The following is an 8,209-nucleotide window of genomic DNA, read 5'->3' as shown; positions in this document are numbered from 1 at the left end:
GTGAGAGGCGGGGATGGATGGTGGTGTAAAATTATTTTTCTAAATTAATGTGCGTGTGAACAAAGAGCGCTGTGGAAATCGAGAGGCTGCATACGTATTGCTGCTGATGCGGGTCCTACTTTGTTGATAAGGGAGCTGAATTTAGTCACGTGGTATTAGAAACCGGATATAGGTCAAGTACCGACGATGTAAACATCAAATCGAAAGTAGAATTAATTTAGATCTTGCATAAACCGCGTTTACTACGTAAACTTCAATATATACGGTTGTTTGCAATTGTATACCAGCTCGGCCGCTATTATATTACAAATAGCCTTTCATATTCGGCTATATAACTTGTCAAATCTTCTTATAACGGATTTATCATACTGAAAACTGTCGTTTTTAAAAAAGAAAGATGAAAGTAACTCATAATACGATAGAGAAAGATTTTATAAACGTCAAAATTATCTTACGAAAAACGACGTTAAAAACGTGCAGTAAAAAGAAGTTTTAAAATCGCACAGTGTATCATCAAGAAACATTATCGCAAGACTCTTTACAGCCCTGAAAATAATGAGCTTAAGTTTTAAGCTGAATGTTTTGATTGAATCTTGCTTGAATAGTAAATATTTTTTTCAGTTTCTCAAATGAAAAATGAACACTGAGTTCATTAATGGGCGTGCTTTTCATAGGTAACAGCCTTGATATATATATTTTTTAACTTTAAGTGTAGAAAATATTGTTCAATGATATTATCAATTCACGACAGCAAAAAGGAATAAACATGTCATGTTAGAAAAATTTCGTGTTTATCTGAATTATCGAAAAGAAGAAAAAGATAGGCATAATAGTAGATTAGGATATCAATAGAGTATAACAATAAATATGTGTCCGTTTTGGAGACTCGGATCTGCAGCATCATGAATTTATGACCGTTATAAGTTAAAACCACATGACAATTGAGCATTATTCAAATTATAAACAAAACCGTACACGTATTTAAATACTCTCCTGCGCATCGGTCGAATGTTCCACTATCGCTCACTTCTTACACCTTACACCTTCTTACACTTCACACCCTTTGTACATAATTAAAATTTGACATCAAATTATGGTATATAGAATTTAATGAAAAGCATGTTTCGTACTAGTCAAAAATGAAAAGAACAATGAAAAACATACCATGACAGTGTATACTTCGTCAAACAGAATACAGATATTTTCCTCTACGAACATCACCATTTTCGCTGGAATCCTTATCTATGTAAGTGGCAGAAATCTGTCTAATTCCCAAAACAATTGGGTTTTCTTTAACACCAAGTTCACTATATAAATATGTTAACCCTTGAAAACACAGAGACTTTCCCGATCATGTCTTTGCACACACAAAAGTGTCATTGTTCTGCTCAATGATAGATTGTACCACTGCCTTTTGAAACGGTTTAATGGATCCATAATTGAAACGTTTTGCAAGCTTATCGAAAGTTGAATTGTTAACAGTCGCCATTTTGTTTACAAAATTTTGAGGAATTACCCGTCTATTTATAATTTTGTACACACGTCATCTGTTTCAACCAATGAAAATGCGTATAAAGATTTTCGGGCGATTTGGATTTTGGAAAACTTTCATTGGTCGTTCAAAGTTCACTGTAAAGGTCAATATCATGAATCGACGCGTTTTAAAGCAGCGGTCTGAAGTAACGGGAGTGTATTCAGTAAGCTGCGAAGGGAGCGTAGTATTTAAACAGATGATGAATATTTTAATATTTCGGGTAAACGAATTACTTAAGGATAGAAAAATTATTAATAATACATGAATATAAATTAATCGTTTTGTACTTTCGGCTGTGGCCTTCATCATGATAAATATTAAAGCAAACAACGGACGTGACGTTATTTAATAGTTACAGATAATAATTGTGTTAAATTTTACAATGAAAAAATAAAGAATAATCAACGTGACCAATAAAAATTTCTATAATTACGTTCAGAAAGTATTATGACGCTCAATTCTTGAAAAAGGGTGTTTTGTGTATAATTTAGATAGTTTTTATATTGTATCGTATACATTTTTTAATGATCAATAATTGGTCAGTCACCTCGCCAATCTTTTGAAATTATGTTACTAATTCAATTCAACTTGAGAGTGAAAAAATAAACATAATGCCACTAAGCTTTTGACAACTTCGCAGTAAATTATTTGAAATATTTTCCATATTTTACATTAATAAACTGAGAAGCATGCAATATGAAAGAAAACCACACGTGCGTGGTTGTGAAACAGATATTTATAAGAACTAACATCGACAAAGTATAGTGGCCTTTATAGAAGGGAGCCCCGACAAAATTAGCCTACACTCGATCACCGCAAAGGCATCCACTCATAAGGGCACCAAACAAAAAGCCGGAGGGTACACAAAGGGCTAGACATGTAGTGGACGTATGAATAAATGATTGCAATTTAAAACTAAATAAGGAAACCACTTAAATATCAAAGCCACATGAAAATAGCATATATTAAAGCAAGTAAATATGACAAGTGTATTAACTTGTCAAGTATATGAAATTGTCCTTATTTGCATAATATAATTATACCAACCATGCTTATAATCTACCTGTTGTAAATTTTAGATTTCTGACATCCCTGCAGCAATCTATCATCACTTGCACTGGTAATACGGTGTCCATTGGACTCATGGAACATGCCCCGAACAATAAATATATAGCCTCTTTCCCTGATGCAACGTCGTGACAGGATATACATTAGAAGAAATTGTACACTGTCTATTCCATCCTGTCTTAGTTACACGCATTTGCAAGACTTAAAATGAATAAACGTTGAGGTGTTCCGGTTTCTATTTCATGCTGTTAAAGTTAGAACTGAACAACAATTTGCGGAGACTCTGAGTGTATGATTACTCCATCTGTGCCGGTTGCCTTTGCATGACACTTTTTCATATCAACTATAGTACTAGTATCGGTCCTACATGTCTTATTATATAGCTCAATGTGAATTTACTTCATTTGTAGGCTTCAAGTTACATTTGTTAAAAATGGTGTTTGCTTATACTCCAATTGAGATCTTGATGTCACTTTTTTGACATTAATTTCATTAAATCATCAGAACAATATGAAAAAAATAAGAAAAAATAAGATATAGACAGTATGTTTTTTAGTTTATTTTACTATTAAACTGATAAATGTTAAGGTTTGATACGTCGTTTTAATAAATAAAGCAAATCTTATAACGGGATCGCCACTTGTTTGTGGACGGGAGACATCCGGGCAGAGATAAGTTGTTCAGAGCAAAGCTTCTCTATGTATGAAGGGATTTAAGAATAAGTTTATAACCTGGGATGGTGTTTTAAAAACACGTCTCTATGTCAAAGGTTACTCTAAGAGGAAAATGGTAATTGATTGTCAGGAGCAAAAGTTCTACATGTATAAAGAGATTAAAAAAATTACTTATCGCTAATGCACACGGTCACACTATCAGTGGCAATTTTCAAGAACAAATGACAGATATATGTGTAACGAGTATATGTAATCTGGCATTGAGGGATTTTATAACTTGATATAAATTATCAGTACTTTTAAATCAAATGTCACGTGCATAATAATGTCATAAATCAAATGTCAGTCACACTTGGCAATCAGGTCCGGAGCAAAACTTCTACATGCAGAAAGGAATTTTATCATTACTTTATGGAAATGCTGCCCAGGGTGTGACTATGTTGCACATATTTGTTAAACATAACTAACCAGTCACATGTCTAAATACTGCACATTATACTAAAATAAGTTAATCTCAAGTATGTTATGTAACAATATGTAGAATCTATGGATACCTTTCATGTTCATATATACATCTACCTACATGTCAATTATAGACAGACACTCATCTTGTATCATCCCTAAAAACTTTCAAAATAAATAATAGCATGATTGAAAACAATGACTTGGTTTGGCCATTAGCAGGAGAACTCTTTTTGTGTTATTGGCTTAGGCAATAAAGCATATTTGGATTCTTACTGTAACATTAAAAATAATGAAATTTAATAATAATTGTAGTAAAATGTATTATTATCATGTTTACAACATTTACATTGCATGAACTAGCATTTTGTCCCGCTTTCAACAGGTAGGTCTGGGATTGTATGGTCAGTATCATTAATTACTAAAAAACAATACATATGGATTACATTTTACAGTTATATCAGCAACAGAAGTAAAATTGTGAAGTATTAAAATCTAAAGTTTATCATAATTAAACGTATTTATTTTATGTTTAATTTGGAATCAATTCAAATCTTGCTCTGACATGCATTCAGATCTCCACTGGTTTATCTGGTTTCCTCCATATTCTTTATTGATTTCTTCTTGGAACTGAAAAATAATGAAAAAATAAATAATCATATGTATCAGCCTTAAATAAAATTTTACTTGTGTCTATAATGAATGCAGAGTTAAACTTAAGGTATCCAGAAACTGTCAACGCCTTATCGCACTGTCCTGGGATCATGTTCATGTGGTGTTATATACAAACATAACATCATGAAAATATGTAGAAAGACAGAGTGTTTTCTGGTATATGGGTGTGATATAATTCCTGCTTTTATAGCAACAAGGTACATTGTTACCCTTCAGTATGAAATGACTAGTAACTAATAAATTTGCTTGTAAAAAATATTGATTACAGTATTAAGAGTATCAATTTTGAAACATCTAAACTTTCTACACAATCGGGATCGAAATGTCATGCAAGGAATGAGCTGTGGATGTGGATTTAAATGTCTACAGGAGAGAAAAGTCTATTTTCAATAAAAATACTTTATTTGGAAAAGGATATATTTTTGGTTAATTTTCAAAAGTTTTCAAATTACAAATAATCGGGTTTTGTTTTTTTTATTTAGAATTATTTTACATGTTATTTAAAAGTACATTATAGTTAAATACATTGAACATATATGATAGTAAAATACAAACCTTCTAGTCAACCCATTTCTTTTTGACTTGTTCAAGAGCATCCTTGTACACCCGCTTACAATGTTCACACTCAAACCAATCAAACTTAAAGATTAGGGAAACATGAAAAAAGTGTCAAGTTTGCAATTATTATTGTAAAAACATAAAACTCAAAATAAGAAAGGAATTTGATAACTAAATTATGCACATTTTTTTTAATTCTTTAGAAATGTCAAACAATCATGTGTTTAATAATTATAATGATTTTAGGAACCTGCTAGATGTTTAATAATTGAAAATATTTAAGTAGCACTGGATTTAATGTGTCGTTAAGGTACAAAAGTGTAAACAAATTATTATTTTGACTTCAATAAAAAAACACAGGACCTTGAAATTCTGTCAATAAAAATGCTATCCCTATATAGATTTTGTATAGGGATGGGAAAAAAATTAATCGGACTTTACTGCTGTTATTGATAGAAATTCAAGGTCCTGTGCAAAATACTGATTCAATATCATTATACCAATTGCCATCATAAGTACTTTTGGGAAGTGTAACAAGATACAAAAAAAATGTTATTAGAGAAAAAAATGTATAGCGTTTCTGGTGCATATGTGTCTTTAAGATAAGTATAATGACTGAATAACAATTACCTTTTATTGAATCTACTAAAGCAATAAAAATCGCTTCCTCATAATAGAAGATGTGATGACATGCACTGTACATGTTCTAGTCGTATGTAAAAATATACCGTTGACTTGTTATATTCTGGGCGTGCCAATCACATATGATGTACATATATAAAGTCTTCTTAGGTCTCGTACTACAAGCTAGTATAGTTGATTTAACAGATAAGGAAGGTTAGAATGCAGGCCACAGAGCATCAGAAGTATTAAATATACAAATGCGTGGCCATGACTCATTACTCCAACAATTTCACAGGGGCCAGTGTTAATTTTATTTTTATCTTAGCAGGCATATTTTATAAAATTGGACACCATATAGAATGTGGCAATTTGTCGGATTTATTTTATGTCTATTAATAAACATTGCTGGTTACATTTGCCAATATCCGCTCCAAAAACGGTTTGTGAGCGATCGCGAAAACTTGGCGGTGGCCCCATCAGCATTCTCACACTTGCTGAAAAGCATATCCCGCTCATCAGCAGTCCAGACTTGTCAGACATCGCTCAATTGCATTGCAGCGAGATTGACATTAAACTGCGCCTTTTCTCCTTATCGGGAGAGTACGTGCTAGTGCACAAGCGAAAGAGTACGTCTATGAAAATCCTACGATTTAAGGTTGAACGAACGATCGCGTTTATAAGATGGTCTTACGATCGAGCGTACGACAATCGTTGATCGAAAATCCCAAAATTGCACGATGGTTGATAAGACGGGCTCTCGGTCCTTTTTGCTAAAATCAAGGTAAAACGTTGATGTTCTGAGGTCAGATAAAATGATAATATTTTTTAGACTTTAGTTGAAGTATTATATAACAAACGATCACAATCTTGAGGATAAGTATTGTCATTATAACTGATAATTTTATTCCTTGCTCGATTGATTGATTGATTGTTTGCTTGATTGCTTTATTTGTTGCTTTATTCAATATTTGATTACTATTTCTATTCGTAAAAGTTTTCCGTTACATGTACATACTGTTATGTATAGGTATAATAAATACATATTATAACACACATATGGAATTTAAACTTTCTCTCAATGTAGTGATAAAGAGTGTGTCACAGAGTGTCTCGAATGTATTTCCTTGATAACATAATTTTTAAGTGCTAAACAATGACCATTTGAGGTGTAAAAACATTGCTGTTTTGGCCACTATCCCTGAAAGGCGTAAATTATTGACTCCCCTCCCACTTCCAACCCCTAACGAACATTTGTGTTTTTTCATCACTGTCGGCAAGATGGATTTTTCCAATGGATTTCTTATTTCAAAGAATGTTCCTTACGTAGATAATTGCCTTGATCCCGGTAGGTTAAACAAGAGGGCCATGATGGTCCTTATATCGCTCACCTGATTATGAAGGCTCAATCCCATTTTATTTGTGTTGTGTGACCTAGTTTTTGAACACAGATGGCCCGTATTCAAACTTGACCAAGAAATCACCTTAACAACTTTTCTTACCGATTTTCATGATAATTATTAGGATCACAACAGTAGCTTTTGAGGGTATAAATAAGGTTTTCCCAAGGGTTGTGTGACCTAGTGTCTGAACACAAGTAACCCATATTCGAACTTGATTTGGAAATCATCATAACAAACTTTCTGACCGTTTTTCCGGATATTTGGATTGTAATAGTTGCTCCTATAGTGTAAACAAGATTTTCCAATATTTAGGTTGCGTGACCTAGTATTTGAACCAGGTGATCCATATTCAAACATGACTAAGAAATCACCAGAAGTTACACCCCTGGTCCAAATTAAAAATATGCATGTAAAAATAAACAAGAAAGTAGGTCAAATGGTGTCAATAATATCAAAAGTAGGTCGGCTGACATCAAAATTCAATTCAGCATCAAAATAACACCCCAGGTCCAAATTTCAACTCGTTACATAAAAACAAAAAAGTAGGTCAAGCGATATCAAAGATATCAAAAGTAGGCCAATTAATATAAAAATTTAAATCAGGAACAGAAATTACACCCCTTGTCAAAATTTCAAGTGTGTATATCGAAACAACGAGAAACTAGGTCAAACGATATCATTAATATCAAAAGTAGGTCAGTTGATGTCAATATTGAATTCGGCATAAGACATTATATTTCTGTTCAAAATTTCATGTCTGTACATCAAAACACAAGAAAGAAGGTCAAATGGTTAAGAAATACCAATAACAGCTCAAAATTAGATTATTACACACATGAAACAGATACATGTATCAGGTTCTAAATATAAAAAATATGACAAATTGCAACAAAATTCAAAACAAGAAAAAATGATCATACAAACTCATCTTTGTAAGTAAGGTACAAGAAAAAAATGTAATCTATCTTTAGGCCTAACTTTGTATTCCATGAGAATTCTTTATACTGACCTTCAACTGACCCTGCAGAAAGATGAATACTATGATGATATAATGTCCAAAATCTGGAGCTGAAAGTTATTTACCCAAATAGAATATGTTTAATTTTTTTGTTACAAGTTATTGTGGTGTTATGCTACATGCCAAATATTTTAGGTTTAGACACTATTATCATGGAAGAAGATTTTTTTTTTAATTTTCCTAGATACCAGCTCTT

The sequence above is a fragment of the Ruditapes philippinarum genome, unplaced genomic scaffold (assembly GCF_026571515.1).
Source record: "Ruditapes philippinarum isolate M1 unplaced genomic scaffold, ASM2657151v2 ctg7630_1_1_1_1, whole genome shotgun sequence".
NCBI lineage: Eukaryota > Metazoa > Mollusca > Bivalvia > Venerida > Veneridae > Ruditapes > Ruditapes philippinarum.
The sequence above is the reverse complement of the archived record's forward strand: the minus strand, read 5'-3'. Positions refer to the sequence as shown.